The 17,092-nt window shown below is 51.3% G+C and overlaps 1 long non-coding RNA gene across 5 annotated transcripts in view; it reads left to right on the top strand.

The window, feature by feature from the left end:
- The window catches only part of LOC144309079 (uncharacterized), a 33,282-nt gene that overhangs the window by 15,448 nt on the left and 742 nt on the right, over positions 1-17,092 (top strand). For 2 of the 5 annotated variants that reach the window (XR_013375204.1, XR_013375203.1), the window contains one exon: positions 4,718-4,854. The exons of 1 other annotated variant lie outside the window; for it this stretch is intronic. This is a non-coding gene — a long non-coding RNA (uncharacterized LOC144309079). Of the gene's footprint in view, positions 1-1,596; positions 4,205-4,717; positions 4,855-7,042; positions 7,536-17,092 lie in introns of those variants that run through there. 2 more of the 5 variants (XR_013375205.1, XR_013375206.1) reach the window with 2 other exon arrangements.

Below are 17,092 nucleotides of genomic sequence, written 5' to 3'. Positions count from 1 at the left end.
CCACTATCTTCATTTGTAAGCCTTTAGAGCAAATAATCACATCTTTGAGTTGGTCAGACTTCAATTTCTGGAGAGATGAGAGGCCATAGCAGATGCAATGCTAGAAGAACGCCCTGGGGAATCTCAGATGGAGGACACGGTGGGCTTAAGGGGAGCAAACCGGGAATGCCTTCCATGGCGCGGTCCCTTGTGGGTGTGAGTGGAAGCATCTCATGGCATTTAGCGCAAATGCTCACCTCGTCCCAAGGTACCTTGATGTTGTAGCTCATTTCTCTTATTTTTTTCATCAACTTAAACTTTTTTCCTTCCTTGCACTTTTTAAGAGACCCACACTCTGCATTTGGAATAACAGAAGCAGTGAGCACGGTGATGTGGATCGGTCATCGCGTTCCAGTGAAGCCTTGCCGGAAGCCCAACCAACCATGCACCGTCTCTGCTTGTCCTTGTGGGGGTTTGGAGGCTCCCGAGGTCACATGGAGGCTCAACAGACAGGGCAGTCAGTTCCTAACACAACCAAAACCAAGGCCAAACCCTGCCTGCCCCAGGTGTTCCACCTTTTGTAAGGAGCTACCGATGCATAAGATTGCAAATCAGCAGGTGTGATTGCAGGGCCGGGCTTGACCTTTGGCTCCCAGGTCAGGGCTGGGCTCTGTGGCTTCCACTATTCTTGCCAACCAGAGGGAGACTCTGCAGATTTATGTCACACAGATGGAGGAGGAGGGGTGGAGTATGTGGAGTGCATTCGTTTCTCTTTGCTTCTGTTAACTATTCCCAGAGCTTAAAACGATGGGAATATATGATCTCGCATTTCTGGGGGCCAGAGGTAGGGTCTGGGTTTTACCAGGTCAAATAGGTTGTTGGTGGGGCCGTTGCCGGTGAGGAAGAAATTCCATGGCTTTTGCAGTGTCCAGAAGCCATCTGCCTTGGTTGGTTGGTGGACACTCACTGCATCTTCACAGTGCATTGAGGAGCTTAGAGAGAGGACTGGGAGCCTCCAACCCACCGTCCACACAGAAGGGAAAGCTATGCCCTACAGTAGGATCACGACGGACAAGTTGCCTTCAGGATGCTGGCTGCGAGCGGCGTCACTGGATTCCTTCCACGGAGAATTCACAGTGCTGTTTCTCCATCCACCACCCTCTTTTGGTTGTCCTGGTTGTCAACACTGAGCAGAGCCTCCTTTCGTGATGGGAAAATGAACTTTGCACTTCAAGGGTCCAGGGAAGGGCGTTAGCAACGGGGACAGAGCAGCCACGTGAGAGCCCAAGCTAGAGGCAGAGAGATGGGCAGCTGGGGGCAGGAGGGAGCTCCCAGGGAGCAGCTGGGGGAAGGCAATCAGAATGGAAGGCAACGATGGCCCCCTGGGGACAGCCAAAGGGACGTTTTCAGGATTGGTGACTGGCCGTGGCCTCGCTGTGCTCATCTTGACTCCACTGCCCAGCACACTCTTGGGGGGGAGGGCATTATTCAGCCTGCCGCAGTCCCATGAGTGGGTGTGTTTTCTCCCACCCCCTTAATTAGGTTGAACAAGCTGTTGTTTGTGTCAACATTATTATTTCTGTCATTATTACGATTTCATTATTGTGCCGACCACAGGTGTCTGGAACTCTGCCCGCTGGATCTTGCAAATCACTGCCGCCTTCTTGAGGAGATCTGCTTGAATCAGTGTTCGGGACCCCCCCCCCCCCAGAGCAGGACCCCAAAGCCTGAGGGACTAAGTAGGTGTGACAGGGCCGGCGTGACCAGATGTGACCAGATGAAGTCTTGTGGGTGCACGGAGAAGTGACCCGGGTGTGTTCCTTGAGGAGGGAACATGGCTCCAGCATCAGCAAAAGAAGCAGAAGGAACCCGGGGTGTGGAGAGAAGCTGAGAGCGATAGTTGGATGTTCATCCGCCTTCTTCTCCACCGTGAAGGCGTCATGCCAAGACCTGTCAGTGCGAATGTCAGGAGCATTCATCACGGACCAGGAAATCATGCAAGATCTCAAACTGCCTGACAGGGTCTGTTGTGGGTGAACGGCATGAGCTGAGCCTACTGAGAATTTCGTCCGGATTAAGACTGTTTGAGTGTGATGTTTATCAGACGCAGACATGGACAAAGTGGGTGTGTAGCTTGTTACTCTCAATCCAAGAAGCTCAGGGCGTCTCCAATAGCATGATTTTTTTTTTTTTTTGAAGGCAGAAGCAAGTTTCAATACCAAGGATTTTCCTTCTTGATGCTTCTAAAGTCTGTGCTTGCAACCAGGATATCCTGGTGGTGAGCCAGCCTCAGTTTACCTTCCTGGCAGCCCTGCATAGACTTCACACCGTCTAAGCTCCCTTTCTTGGGCGACTGGATTCTGCTTGGTGCAATCTAAAAACCTCTTACATCCACTCTCCTAGGTCTGAAATGAAGGACACAGGCTTCATTGGCCCCTCTATTGTGTTGGGGACAGCCTATCCTAGGTGCGAGGCGAGCTGTTCACCTGCCACACACACCATTTTAGCTCGTCTGCTTTGGACTGTCGTGCCTTTTAAATTACAAGAAAAAATAGGCAGCAACAAGTATATGGGTGGATGGATGGATGGATGGATGGATGGAGTCATGGATGGACGGAGGGATGTTTGAGTACATGTATGGGTGGGTAGATAGGTGCCTAAATGAATGGATGGTTGGGTGGATGGATGGATGGATGGATGGATGGATGGATGGATGGATGTTTGAGTGGATGGATGGATGGATGGATGGATGGATGGATGGATGGATGTTTGAGTGGATGGATGGATGGATGGATGGATGGATGGATACATAAAGAGAGAAAGGTAGGTTGAAGAAAATGACTGGTAGGATTTCCTCTTGGGGTCAGAAAGGGAGAATTACATCCCCAGCCGTGTGTCATTTGAGTCAGGGTGTGCCCTCCTCCCAGTGTCTTGGTGTCCAGAGAAAACCCCAGTGCAGATGTAGGGTAGCCCTGGGCACTGAGCCCAGCTGCCTCTTCTGCACAGTGACCTTTACCAAATCCTCGAAGTGTCCCGGGTCTCTCTTTCCTCCTTTGTCAACCAGCACCTTCTAGTCTTCTCCTTCTTGGTAATATGTGGTCCTCTGCCACCCAGCCGGGCAACCCAAGCCTCTCTGGACCATGCTGGAAACCCCAGAATGGGCTTGTTTGCCTCTATTGGGACCATTTGTGGGACCCTTCACTCCGCCGATGCCTTCCCTCACCATGTTGTGTTGTCCTTCATGCCCAGTGAGCCGCCTCTGGTCAGCAGCAGCTGTTCCCTGACACAGAAGCCTTGTTCGGGGTTTGCTGAGTAGGCACCGTCTCCTGAGTGGGAACCCGGCCGGGCACAGATGACTGCAGGGCATATTTTCAAAAGTCATGGAAATTCTTGGTCCTTCACATCCTGTCTGCAAATGCATTCATACATTCCCTCCTCTCCATGGGGCACATGCCGTCTTGACCTTTTTACAGCCACAGTGGGAAGGCTGTGTATGCTGCCTACGGGGTGGCAGGAAACATGCCTCCTCCAAAAGGAGGACTCAGGGACTTTGGCAACTCCTGGAAGCTAGATAGTTGGTGCTTCGGGCCACAGCCAGCTGATTCGTGGACTGACCATCGGGGAAACAGAGCTGGACCCAAGGCTATAAGGACAGGGATAGTTAGGGACTGGGTGCCATCTTCCTACCCCAATGGGTGGCATTTTCATGACCCGGTTCTCTGGAGCACTCTGGTTCTTTCCTCTTCCCTGGGGAAGTGGGATGTATTTGCCTCTGGCTGGTCCCCAGGGCATCAGCCTACCTCGCACTGACAAAGGCAATCCATGGACCAGGAGACTCAGCACTTTTGGCTGTATATGTATTCTTTCCCCCAGTGATGCTCACCATTGAAAGAAGCATAATTACAACAGGAGGATCGATGAGCCACAAGGATTTCGCTGCAGAGGTGGTTGCAGAAATCATGTCCTCATTATCGGATTTGTCTACTTGTCGGCCTTATAATTTCAGCCGTGATGGATGCGCCATCTGTAGACCTGGTCATAAAAGTGTGAGAAGGCATAAATTGCCAACTATAGGGTCTTTCTCGTCACGCTCGAACCAGGCTTTCTTCCAGCTGACTGCAAACCCGGGGCACCAGTCTCCTCCTACCTGTCAAGGGCTTTGGGTTGCATGTTAGCAAGATGTATAAATTTAGCAAGAGAAAAAATACATTCCACTGTCTGGTAATGGTGCAATGTTTTGAGTCTTCATTATATGACCGAAAAAAAAAGAAAAGAAACAAAAAAAAATAGCTGAATTTTGTTTTCTACACTTCTAGATGTACAGGACCAGAGTTCTGAGCAGCTTTTCAGGCTTTAACGTATCACTAGGGTGGTGTTAACGTTTAAAGAAGAGGGAAAGTAAAAAAAAAAAAAAAAAAAAAAAGAGGGAAAGTAAGAATAGAGGCGAGGTTGTGGAGAAAGCACCGTCCTGCAGTGCTGGTGGGCAGGTCACACGGTGCAGCTGCTGTAGGAATCAGTTTGGCAGCTCCTCATACAGATGCCCATAGAGTTACCCTATGGTCCTTATGATCCCATCATCCCACTCGTACGTGTGTTAACTCAAAGGAACAACAGACAGGTGTTCACTCAAATACCTTCACCCGCATGTTCACAGAACCGTGCATGACAAAGGTGGAAACAACACAGGTGTCCATCAGTGGGTGAAGGCACGAGCAAAATGTGCTTTTCCCCCTTACAGGGGAATGTTACTCATCCATGAGAAGGAACGGAGCTCTGACACCGGCTACCATGTGGATGGATCTTGAGGACGTGACGGTGAGGGAGGAAGCAGACGCGCAAAAGGCCACATTGTGTGAGACTCTGCTTATATGCCAGGTGTGTCCACAGACAGAAAGTAGATTGGTGGGTCCCAAGAGCTGCAGGAGGGGATGGGGAGGGACTGCTTGCTCATGGAGACAGGGGGATGAGAATGTTCTGGAACCAGGTCGCGGTGGGGGCTGCACGACATGGTGAATGTGCTAATTGTGTACTTCAAAATACCGAACGTCACAGTACGTGAATTTTACGCCAATAAAGAATAGATCCTAACACCCAGGCATGCCCGCTTACAAGTCAGGCCCATGGTGGACCCAGCCTCTCCCAAGCTCCGTGGAGCCATGCTCGTGATCCGCAACACTCTTGGTAAAGGCTGTTTGCTTGCAGGACGTTGACCGTTGGCTTTGTCTCCACGCTGCTGGCCCATCGTGCTCATTGTGCTCAACCTCACGCCTTCATCCGCACAACTCCACCCATGGCTGCTTTCTGCCCCTCTCTTCCCTAGAAGCTTCTCCAGGGAACCATCCCTGTCTCTACCACCTGTCACCTTCCAGAGCCTTCTGGAAACTTCTGGAAGATGCTATCTCTGACCACCATCTTGGGCCTCGCTTCTTGTCTCCCCAGGTCCCCACACCAGCCTGTGTTGCCTTCACTCTCACATCCCTCCCCTCCAGTTAGGTCTGGGAGCAGCTTCTTTATTGTGGGGTCAGGACCCTAAGGGCTGGAGACACTTGGGTAGGAAGACCCTCTGCTTCCAGAATCACCCGTGCAGGGGACTGGTGTGAACTGGGGGTGAGCCCAGATCTGTGTCGAAGGTCACCATGCTCATACTCTTCCCACCTCACCCCAGGCGGCCTCACACAAGGGAAAAGTACAGGATAGAGAGGTGGGTTAGAATTTAAAACACTGGAATGGGGACCTTCGTCAAACGCGTGCTCTGGTTTGCTCTTGTTCCAACCTGGACTCCATGGCGTTGACTATCTTCACCGTAACACATGGATACTCAGGCAACATAAAGAAGATGCATGGACCACATTCGCTGTGATAATCCTAATTGTTTTCAGCAGAGAACAATCCATCTATAGGTGTTTCCTCCACGTGATTATGGCTCCAGTGGAATCAGAGTTATGGCGACATCCAAGCTGCCTCAGTCAAAGGCTCTGTTCAATACATTTTATTTCACGCCTGCCCTTGGATGCGCACAGAACGGTGCTCTTCCGAGAAAGAAATTGAAACATTAAATTAAATTAAATTAAATTTTAAAAAGAAGGAAGAAATTGAGCCAAGTTTGGTTGGACCAGCAATTCTAAGATGGAGCAAATCATCCCACCATCGACGTGGACTAATGGCGTCTTGCAGAAAGAGCGTGCTTAACTCTGAAAGAATCCAGGTTCCAGGTGCATCTCACCGACATAGGTCTGGATGCGCATCTGGGACGGACATAAAGTCCGAGGCTTTCCTCAGCGCAGAAGACACCATTTTCCTGTTTTTACCTGCAATTCACTCGCAATCTGATAGACATTTTCATCCAAAGCCAGATCCCTTCCAACCCGGGGTCTGCAAACGTGAGGTCTGCGCTCATGTGGGGGTGAATCAAAAAGGATTCGTGTCAATTGTTTCTGCCATACATTTATTTAGCTTTTAAATACTCTTTCCAAAGGAACATGGCTACTCGCCTGTCCCTTGTGTGCCTACGTGGCATGTTGGGTTTTTCTTCATGGCACTGAAAATATCGTTAAACGTCGTGTGTGGTCGTCCTCATTTAAAAGTTACCAGAAGGTAGCATGAGACCTGCCTCCAGATCCTTTGATGTGATATGTATCTAAATGCATAGTAGTGTTTGCCAGACACCAGATAAAGGACTGACTTAGCAATTGCCCGGGAGAATTGAATCACTTCTGACAGCCGGAGCAGGTCATTTGTGATTTTTAGAAGCCATTTTACGCATGAGGGTTAATCCAGTCGGGTCTTCTATCAGATTTTTAGAGGACGCATGTATTTTTGTGGGGGGACTTTTGACCGTAGATTTGGTTTTAATACATCACATGGGTTTCCAGCAGTCGGTGGATCTTACAATGGGGCAAAACATGTATGGTCTTGGCAAGGGGTTTGTGTAAATGGGTGTGGGTACGTGTGAAAATTTGCAATTCTTTGCTATGCTCAGTGAAACTGGAGGAGGAATGGAAGCATTGGGTGCTGCTTTTGCAAGGTCTACACCTCTGCTTTATTTTATATCTGTTTCTAACAGGCACTAACGTGTTGTTTTACAAATGAGGGAGAATCATCGATACTGTTCACTGACCCAAAGTCTCTAATCAACCCGGAACCATCTGGCTGGACCTGAGGGGATCACACCAGTCTGAATTCAAGACCGAACCAAAATACATTAAAATAGAATCACCTTTTGTGAAGAGCCAGTTTACCCTAGCGCATATGTGGAGACGGTGCTCTTGACACTGTGATCTCAAATCACTGGAAACCCATGTGGCATATTAAAACCAAATCTACAGTCAAAAGTCCCCCCACAAAAATATAATCAAATCAAAACACTTCTTAGAAATTAGAAACCTATCTGAGGGGGCACCTGGGTGGCTCAGTTTGTTAAACACCTGCCCTTGGCTCAGGTCATGATCCTGCGGTTCTGGGATGGAGCCTCGCATCGGGCTTCCTGATGAGCGGGGAGTCTGCTTCTTCCTCTCTGTTTCCCCGCTTGTGCTCTCTCATATGCTCTCTCTCAAATAAATAAATAAAGTCTTAAAAAAAAAGAAAGAAATTTATCTGAGCATCTCTATTTCTGCTTCACACAGGATATCCATAGGAGAGAAATGCTATTGATTACCTGTGAGCCAGAAATGCAGGATCTCAAATTGAACACCAATAAAAAATAAATTTATAATAAAAAAAAAGAAATATAGAATATAGAAGCAACCCAAGTGTCCATCCATAGACGACTGGATAAAGAAGAGATGGTGTACGCACACAATGGAATTTTTGAAAAGATTTTATTTATTAATTAACTAATTAATTAATTAATTAATGGGAGAGAAAGAGAGCATGAGCAGGGGGAGGGGCAGAGTGAGAAGCAGACCCCCACTGAGCAGAGAGCCCGATGTGGGGTTTGATTCCAGGACCCTGAGGTCATGACCTGAGCCGAAGGGTGGTGCTTAACCACCTGAGCCACCTTGGTTCTCCAATATAATGGAATATTATTCAGCCATAAAAAGGGATGAAATGTTGCTATTTGAGACAACACGGATGGACCTAGAGGGTATTATCCTTCTTGAAATAAGTCAGAGAAGGACAGATACCATATGGTTTCCCTCTTACGTGGAATCTAAAAACAAATAAACAGACAAAAAAGCAGAAACAGACCCACAAATGCAGAGAACACACTGATGGTTGTCAGCGGGGAGAAAAATTAGAAGATGGACAAAATGGGTGGAGAAGACAGGAATGTATTGTTGAGCTCACTTCTGCTTAACCTGTCAGCTTCTCTGGTGAGAATGTGGGCGCCCCCGCCTACCGGGGCATCTCTGATTCCCCCAACGGTTCATCGTCAGTTTGGTGGAGGTGCATGATGGAAATGAGGGTTTTCCATATTGTGAAGATGATGCATTGTTCTCCGGATGGTTGTCAAGCACTATGGGGGTCAGGGATGGATGGTCCAGCTCCGTGTTGCCCACAGGTGGAGGCTGGCACTCACGCATTTTGCAGGGGGGCACCACTCACAGTCCCCAGGGTGTAGTGTTTTCTTGGCACGTTAATCATGCCTGGATTTCAGCTGGCGTCCTTGAGGTAAACGTTCTCTTGGTCATCGCAATTTTCTCAGCTAAGGTGAGAAGCAGTGTGGGGGGGGGGTCTTATGCCCTGTGTTGGGGGTGGAGCTCTGCACACCTGCAGGAAATCCTCTCCCTGGATGACTCAGGCAAAGAAGAGCGTCTAGTGCAGAAACTCACAATGAACTCCCTTTGCCTATTGAGCTTGGTCATGGTGCCCGACCTGAGCAGGAGGGGGGGCCTTGGAACAAGGGAGCATTGATGATGGAGGAGGAGTCAGAGACCGGACTCAGCCCAGAGAGGAAGATTCCAAAACTCTCAAGGTTTTGTTATTTCCTTGGAGGACTGGAGTGTGTCAAAGTGACAAGGGACCCTTATGGTGATGAACCAACCAGTAGGACCTGGTGCAAGGCTATGGAAAATAACCAAGGGCCGTCTTTGTCCATTCATCGTGGCCTCATGTGGGAGGAGAGCACAGAGCCTCCAGCTGAGCCAGGCGGCTGGCTGAAAAAAAATCGTGGCATCAAGGTCAAGGGAAGCTCATAGCGCCACCAAGTCAGGAGCTGGGGAGCTGGGTACAGATGGATGGCAGGGGACCCCCAACTAGATGGGGTCTCTCCATGGGAGCAGGCTCTGCAAACAGCTCAGCTGAGGCCTTGCGGTGCCAGCACTTGCTCGGACAAAGTCGCTGGAGTCAACGTTCAGGATGTCCACACCTCAGTGTGTCTGTGGTTTGCAGAGGCGGCTGCTCATTCGGAGACACGGTGAGGACCAAGCAAGCAGACACGATGACCTTTCCTCTTTGCACGTGCAGTTCTGCTGTGACGTAAGCATGGCGCACGCGGGACCAGCCACGGTCCATCGTTCCAGGGAGCAAACTCCAACATCCGTCAGGTTGCGACACATCCAGCCTCCCTGCTCCTGAGCACGTTCAGACCCTCCTCACCAGGTTCTTGGGGTCCATCTTCTCCACGTTGCTGTCTCGGGTGGGGTCCTGCGGCCAGCGGCCGCTGCATCTCCGGGGTGCTTGCTGGAGACACCAAATGGCCCCCACGTCCCACATGGGTGAAATCGGAGCCTGCAGTTGAGCAAGCTTGTCCCGCGGAATTCCCGAACCCATCCACCTGGGCCGCCCTGTCCCTGTGATTCCTCCTGACGCCCCACAAGGCCCTGGATTGTGTCCGACTTCACGGAGGTTTGAGATGTGGGCGTGGAGACTCACAGAGCCTTCCACTCCCGAGTGTGTCTCGTCTACTGGGAGGCCGTCCCCTTGGGAATAGGAACCAGCCGTGTCGTCCTCCCGCGGACCAGTGGGGTGGAGATGAAGTGGTCTCCACCGCCGACACGACACGCAGAAGGCTTCTCTTGGCCCAGTGACTCTTGTCTTGGCTTCTTTAAAAACACGCGTTGCAAACTTCTTAAAAGCATGCATTGCAGAGTTTCTAAAGACACACGTTGCAAAGAAAATACCTTTTCAAGTTTTAGGTCCATTACCGTTTGCTTTTGCAAAACCTCCCAGAGACCCGTGCGTCTCGGGGCTGCTCGTCAGCGCCTCGTGCTTTGTGGTTAAAGAAGCGGGTTCCCAGAATCGCAGAGCAATGTCTCCACCGGGAGGCCCAAGACCAAGGCAGAGAAACCCCGTGAGCCGGGCGGGGTGGGGGCGTTGGAGGGGGGCCCAGCGGGTCACATCTGGGTGTGGTTCCTCCTGTTTTCCTGCTTTTCGGTGACTTGGGGGCGTTTGCCGGTGGTAGTGGAGCACACAAGCAAAACCCCCGCTGCGCGACGGCGGGACCCAGGGGAGGATGCTCGCCCCCTTGTCAACACAGAGTCTGGAGAAGAAAGAGGAAGCACAGGGTTTCCCCCGCCCTCCCCGCCCCAGAGACGCTTGCTCACTGATTTTCATCCTCCAACAAGGACTTTGTGTTGTAGGAATTCCGCAGCTGGGATGTTTGGCTGGGGACGGGGTGTGAAATTGGGGCGGGCGTGCTCTCTGGGTGGGGTGCACGCCCTGTGAGTCATCCTGGGCAGCCCAGCAGGAGGAAGGAAACGGGGGTGAGCGGGTGACTTTGCCGTGCAGACGCATCTTCCGGGGCACAGCACGGCTGCACACCCTCCACAAGGTCTGGGCTCTGGAGCAAGAAGGAAGGAGGTATTTTGGGTGACGTTCCCCCAACGTGGACCCTTGGGGTCTGGCCTCCAGCGAGGTCATCCTGGGTGTTAGAAACTGGCCCGTGGGGGGCCCTGGAGGATGAGTCAGGCCTTAGAGCTGCTCAGACCCTCCTCCCGGCGGCGCTGGGCTGCCCCCAAAGCAGGTGACGCCAGTCTGGTGCCAGTAACCCCTCCCTCCCTGGGGACAGTCAGGGGTCCGGCCCACAAAGCACACGAGCATGCACACCTGGTGGGCCTCCCTCCCCAGATCCTCCTGCCTTCCCAGTCCCTCTGAACCCCTTTTCTTTGGGATTTTTTTTTTTTTTGTGGGGGAGGCTCCATAGCACAGGCGTGATCGAGGAAGTCGTCGCTGGCCATCGGGGGATGGATTCGACGGCCCGCGGGAGTGACTGAAAGCTGCGAACGTCCAGGCATAAGGCAACCAGCGGCCACCCATAGGGCTTCCCCCAAAGTCACCTCCTCCACACAACGAAACAAAGACCCAGCCCTTAGGACAACGCAGGGTTCAGGGAGCTCCAGGGCCAGGCTGCGGGGAGTAGGAGCCAATGGTATGCACTTAGCACAAATCACAGTGTCACAGGCGGGCAATTGCCACAAGTGCAAGTAGGTGGCCTGGTTTGCAAAAGGGTGAGCTCGTCCGAGCGTCTGCTTCTGTTCCTTGGAAAGACTGTGCCCTTCGTCCCTCCCCCCCAGGCCAGGGGGCAGGAGGGGGGCCACACGTGCAAGGGGACTGCCAGGCCATCTGTTGCAATGACTCACCAAACCAGCCCTGGGGCCCAGCACAGAAAGGAACGGGTGTGGCCATGCTCCTCTCACACTCTAGTCCACGGATGTTGAAATTCGACTGGCGTTGCTGAAGGACACAGAACAGGCCCCACGGGGAGGCACCTGTGCCCCACGTGGCAGTGGGTTCCCATCCCGGCCGCCGTATTGTGTGGATGAGAAGCAGATGCGTCTCAGGTCCCGCCCACAAGCGCAGGGGGGTCGGACACGAGCGCCCACGCTCTCGATCTGTGCGCGCCACACCCGCTCTTTGCAAATCCCCCAGCACCCAGACCTCCTTGCAATAAATAACAGGTGGCTTTTGCACCCCGATTACAAATTGTGTCGTCGCTTGTGACGAAGAGACGTGATGGATGCTGCAGGATGGCTGCTGAAGGAGCCAACCGCGCAGCCGAGCCAGCGGGAACGGCACCCGGGAGCTTTCTCCACCCAGGCCACCCGCTCCATCCTCCCCGTTGACCCTGCACAGAAGCATCTGTGATGGGAGGAAACAGGTGGGCGCAGACGGGATGTCCTTGTCCGCTTGTCTCTTGCGTCTGTTTCTCAGGACCATACACCGGCGCTGGGGGTCGGAGGACGGTCTCAAGACAGCGGATATTTATTGTCTCGGAGCGCTGGCAGTCGCAAGTCCGAAATGGAGGGATCCGTGGGGACGGATGGAGGTTCTCGGGGTCGATACGTCCATGCCACGGGCTCTGCTCCATTCCTGTGGCCTCGGAGACCACCCGTGTGTTCGGAGACGTCTTCTTGGAGCACCTGCTAGCCGACACCCGCACCCCCTCTAAGTCAGGGCTCTGCACGGGACACAGGACATGTAAGTTCATGCAAGAGGACAGTCGGTAGAGGCATCGGCTCCTGCGATACTGCAGGCAGACCACTTGCCACCATCTGCATCCAGAAGATGGAGACCCAGGAAAGCCGGTGGTGTTATTTGCTCTGAATCCAAAGGCCTGAGAACCCGGAGCTCCGCGTGCAAGGGTGACAAGACCAGACAAATGGATCTGCTGCAGCCGAGACAGACGGCGAATCCCTGATTCTCCACCGTTTTCGGTTCAAGTCCGGCCCTCAACACGTGAGGTGAGGCCCCCCTGCATGGAGCAGGGCCATGTGGTTTAATCAGTGCACAATGCAGTGATGACGGGACCTCCAAGTGGCATGCTGGGGACCAGGCGAGGCTGCAGGAGACCTCAGGGGAGGTTCGGGGGTGCTGCATGAGCCTTCCCAAAAGCCTGGACCTGCCCCCACCACCACCTCATGGGCCTCACTCTAGGCCTCCAGCTGAGCATCCCTGTTTTGGCTTTCCGCTGTCTCTCAAAACGTCAAAAAGTCACATCAAACGCCTTTATCTTCCCAAAGCGCCTTTTCAGATATAGAACCAAGACCATCCCCGCTCCCCGCCAGTGTCATCCAACGGGACAGAATGACGGTTCTGTCCTCAAAACAGGTCCCTGCATAAGGCGTTCCCGTGACATCTGCCCACGACCACTCCCTCCCCACCCGCTGAGAAAAGATAATATTTCAGGTATTTTGGGGATATTTCCAACGCCCGTGCAGTTTGGCTTTTTGGGTTTGTTTTGCTTTTTTGTTCTTGTTCTTGTTTTTGTTTTGCAATTTGTTTTTTAAGGCTCAGTTTTTCCAGAAGTAACGCTTACGACATCAGCACCACTGCAGAGAGGCGGGATGGAGGGACTGGCAGCGACAGGAAGCGCGGAGCCTAAGAAAATCAAGTTGTTTGTGTTCCTGTCAAGTTCCCCCGTGCAGTTGAAAAATAGCAAAAAAAAAAAGAAAGAAAGAAAAATAGCAAAATCACTAAAACCTGACTTGGGAGGGAAATATTCCTGCAAATTCTCCATGTTTTGTGTTCACTCCTCCTGAGCATAGCTTGAAGTGTAGCACGCGTGCTGCTAACGTCATGTTTTATTTATTCATATAGTTCTCTACTCCTGCCCTACTTATTCCACAAAAGTATTTGAGAGGGCTTTCAGAAGTAATGGTTTTATTTTTATTTATTTTTAAAATTTTTTAATAATAAATTTATTTTTTATCGGGGTTCAATTTGCCGACATACAGAATAACACCCAGTGCTCATCCCATCAAGTGCCCCCGTCAGTGCTTTAGTTTGACATTTTTAATTTTTATTTATTTATTTATTTATTTATTTGACATTTTTTAAAGAAAAAATAGCAACATTGTATAAATCAGTACAAGAAATAAGTGGGTTTTTTAATAGGCATCTATTTTTTTGTTAAGATTTTATTTGTTTGAGAGAAAGAGGGCACGTGCAAGAGAGCATGAGCACGGGGAGGAGCAGTGGGACAAGCAGATTCCCCGCTGAGCAGGGAGGCTGATGCGGGACTCGATCCCAGGACCTGGAGGTCATAACTTGAGCTAAAGGCAGACGCTTCACTGACTGAGCCCCCCGGGGGCCCCAGTAGTCGTCTATTGTCAAGAGTTGAGTTTTCTTCATGCAAGAAGTCTGAAGGGCAAGCCCCAGGGGAAGGGGTTTCTGTTACCATCCTGTGGCTTCCGAGGCCACCCACTGACCGGCAGGTGTAGCTTGTGTGCTGAGTCTATGTCCCAGGTCCCCAGACTTTGCTTCTAACCTTCTGTACCCTCCAGTCTGTTCTGGGTATTGACGTGTAGGGGTTATGTCAGGTGCTCCTGGGCCTGCTGGCTTCTGGGAGAAGTTGACCAACCTGGGGGAGTTTCAAAAGTCACGTTATGGGTTATACAGTGTCGCCCCAGCAGTGCTTTCCGGCAGAACCCAGGATGAGACCTTGTTTGGAAATAGGATCTTTGCAGATGGGATTAGGGGAACGATCTGAGCTGAGCTCATCCTGGACCAGGTGGCCGTACGTCCAACGACAGGGGTCCTCCCTCGTAAGAGACAGAAGAGGAGATGCAGACACAGAGGAGCCATGTGAGGATGGAGGCGGACACGGGAGGGACACGGCCACCAGCCCGGGACACTGGAAGACGCAGGAGGAACCCTCCCCGGAGCCTCGGGAAAGAGCGCAGCCCTGCCCAACCTGGAGCTCAGCAGCCCTTAGTCTCGACCTTAGACTCTGGTCTCCAGAGCTGGGGGAGGATGGATTCCTGTCATCGTAAGTCCCCAGTTGGTGGGAATTTGTCACCGCTGCCCAAGGAAGCTCATATATAACTGTGCTCTCTTCCCTGAGGCCTCAGGCTGCTGCATTTCCACCCTCGGCCCGTCAGCCATAGTTCCTGACCTGGAGTCCACTCCCCTGCAGCCACTCTGGCCCAAGGGGCTGCAGCTCCAGGCAGCAGCTCAGGGGCGCCCATCCCTGGCTTCCCCATCCTTGCACGGCGTCTTCTAGCCCTGCTAACACCTGGGGCGCTTGGTTGCGTTCCCTTATCTCTGTCCCCACGGGAGGCGACTGGTAGACCACACGTTTCCTGCTACGTGGCCTGGCTCCTTCTTTTTCCTGGGGACCTTCATCCTTAAGAGCAATTCCTCACACATTTTCAGGTATGGGGTGGTTCTGATGGGGCCGGTTTGATGCCTTCAATGCTTTCACATCCACCCTCATTTTCTGACCCCATAGATGAACCGAAACAATGGAAGCCCTTCTCGTCCCTCAAGGATTCCTAGAAAGCCAGCGCTGGGATTCCTACCCCGTGTGGTATGAAGCAAGAAGACTCTTGAGCATCAATCTCAAAGGGCTCATTCATCCAGTGCCATGGGGGAGTTGGGGACCGTGAACCTATCCAGTATTTGTCACAAAACTTAGTATAGAACAGGCGTTCCGTAACTATCTCTTGGTTGGCGCGTAGACGATAAACCCTCAGCCATGCTGCACATAGACAGGAGTTGACGGACACGCGTCACCGTGCGTTGACTTGGTGAGTGTGAAGTCGAGTGGGACGCGTTGTTGCATGAGCAGACGTGTTGATGTCCTGGTTTTGATTTTATACTGTAGCTTCAAGGTAAATGGCTCCGTTGAGGGGCAGCTGGCTTAAACAGGATGACCGGCGCCAGTCGTCAGTCCTTGCAAATTTTCCATGAGTCCATAATTATTTTAAAACAGAAAGTGTTGTATTTTGTGTGTGTGTGTGTGTGTGTTTCATTGCACAGAAAACGATGGAAAAGGAGTATGTTTTATATTTTGTGGTAGATTTGAGAATCGAAACTCCCTTTGGAATCATGAAATCGCGTCTCTGCCACCAAAAAGCACCGTGTGTGTGTGTATCTTTGAGGTCGATTGAGAGCGATTGGTTGTAGAAAAGAGGCAGTTCTACAACAGTGTGTAGCGAGCTTCCTGGTTTTTTTGAAAGCGGGGTTAACCATTTACTAGAATCCATGAGGGGATTGGGATAAACGAATGGGTGTGTAAATACACTTACAGCTCAGAACTCATGGCTAGAATCGCCATTTATTGACATCGCTGATCAAAAGAGCACAGAAGCAGAATGTCCAGGCGTCAGCAGCTCACTGTCCAGGAGGAGACGTGCATTCAGAAAAGAGCTTTTTCAGCGTCAAGTTACAAGTCGACCACCGTGGGTCCCTTTTCTTGGTTTTTATAATAGGGGAATTAATTTGGTGAAAAGACCAAAATAAAAGCACCGCAAATGTGTAGTTGGACAGGATCCCACTTGGATTTGCCAGTACAACAGGAAAAGAGAAAGATGGGGCTTATATTCAGGTAAATGTCCACTCAATCCTTGTGGATGTCTTTATCTGCAGTAAGCAGCTGGTCTTACTCTTATGAGTTTATCGGCGAGATGGAGAGAGACTTGTGTGGTCTTGGTACCCCCCAGCCAGGAACACCCCAGAAGGACACCGTTAGAAGGCGAGAGGGGTTGTTTTTCCCTGTGTACTCATGTCAAAACCTTCCTGCCCACAAGACATATCGCAGGAAACCACCCGGTTTATCAATGATTTATGGCCATCCTGTGGTGTAGAAGGGTCTTCCAACCAACAACCGCCCGCTCTCACCAGCCATCATCCCTGACCACACACACACCAATCCCAGGCCGATTGCTTTACTGAATTCTGGAAAAACCAAGAAAACCGTCAGGAAGAAATGAGGATTTTAGTTTCAGGGGGTAGAGGGACGACGTAAACGTTGCAAAAAGTTGGAAATACGTTCTTTACTTGGCTCGCAAAGAATGCTGATCTGAACAAGAGATACTTAATTCCTCCCTTCTCAAGCTCTCTGGGAAGGATCCCCTTCTGTCCACGCTGCAAGTGAAGGCTCTCAGAATCACCCTCTGCAGAGACCTGGAGGATTCCCAGAATTTCCTCCTGTTCCCGAGCCCTCACCCCTATTTTCTGCCTTCGGTTAGCTACCCGTCTGAGCCAAATTCGAGCCGACGTTTATCTGCCTTACAATGTCTCTGGGGTTTCCATTTGCTTCTAGATGAAGATGACACTGCTTGGTAAACATGCAACGTCCATCCCTATCTGGTTCCCGGCTACGTTCCCAGCCAGACCTTCCTACCCTTTCTCCTACTCATCGCGTGCCATAGATTTTTCTCCCCCCAGCATCCACGTCGTTGCTCAAGCAGGGAAACTCTGTAGAATGCATCCCCACCCTTTCTTTATCTGG

Source organism: Canis aureus, chromosome X (genome assembly GCF_053574225.1).
Source record: "Canis aureus isolate CA01 chromosome X, VMU_Caureus_v.1.0, whole genome shotgun sequence".
Taxonomy (NCBI): domain Eukaryota; kingdom Metazoa; phylum Chordata; class Mammalia; order Carnivora; family Canidae; genus Canis; species Canis aureus.
Note: the sequence above shows the minus strand (reverse complement) of the source record. Positions and strands in the feature narration are given on the sequence as shown.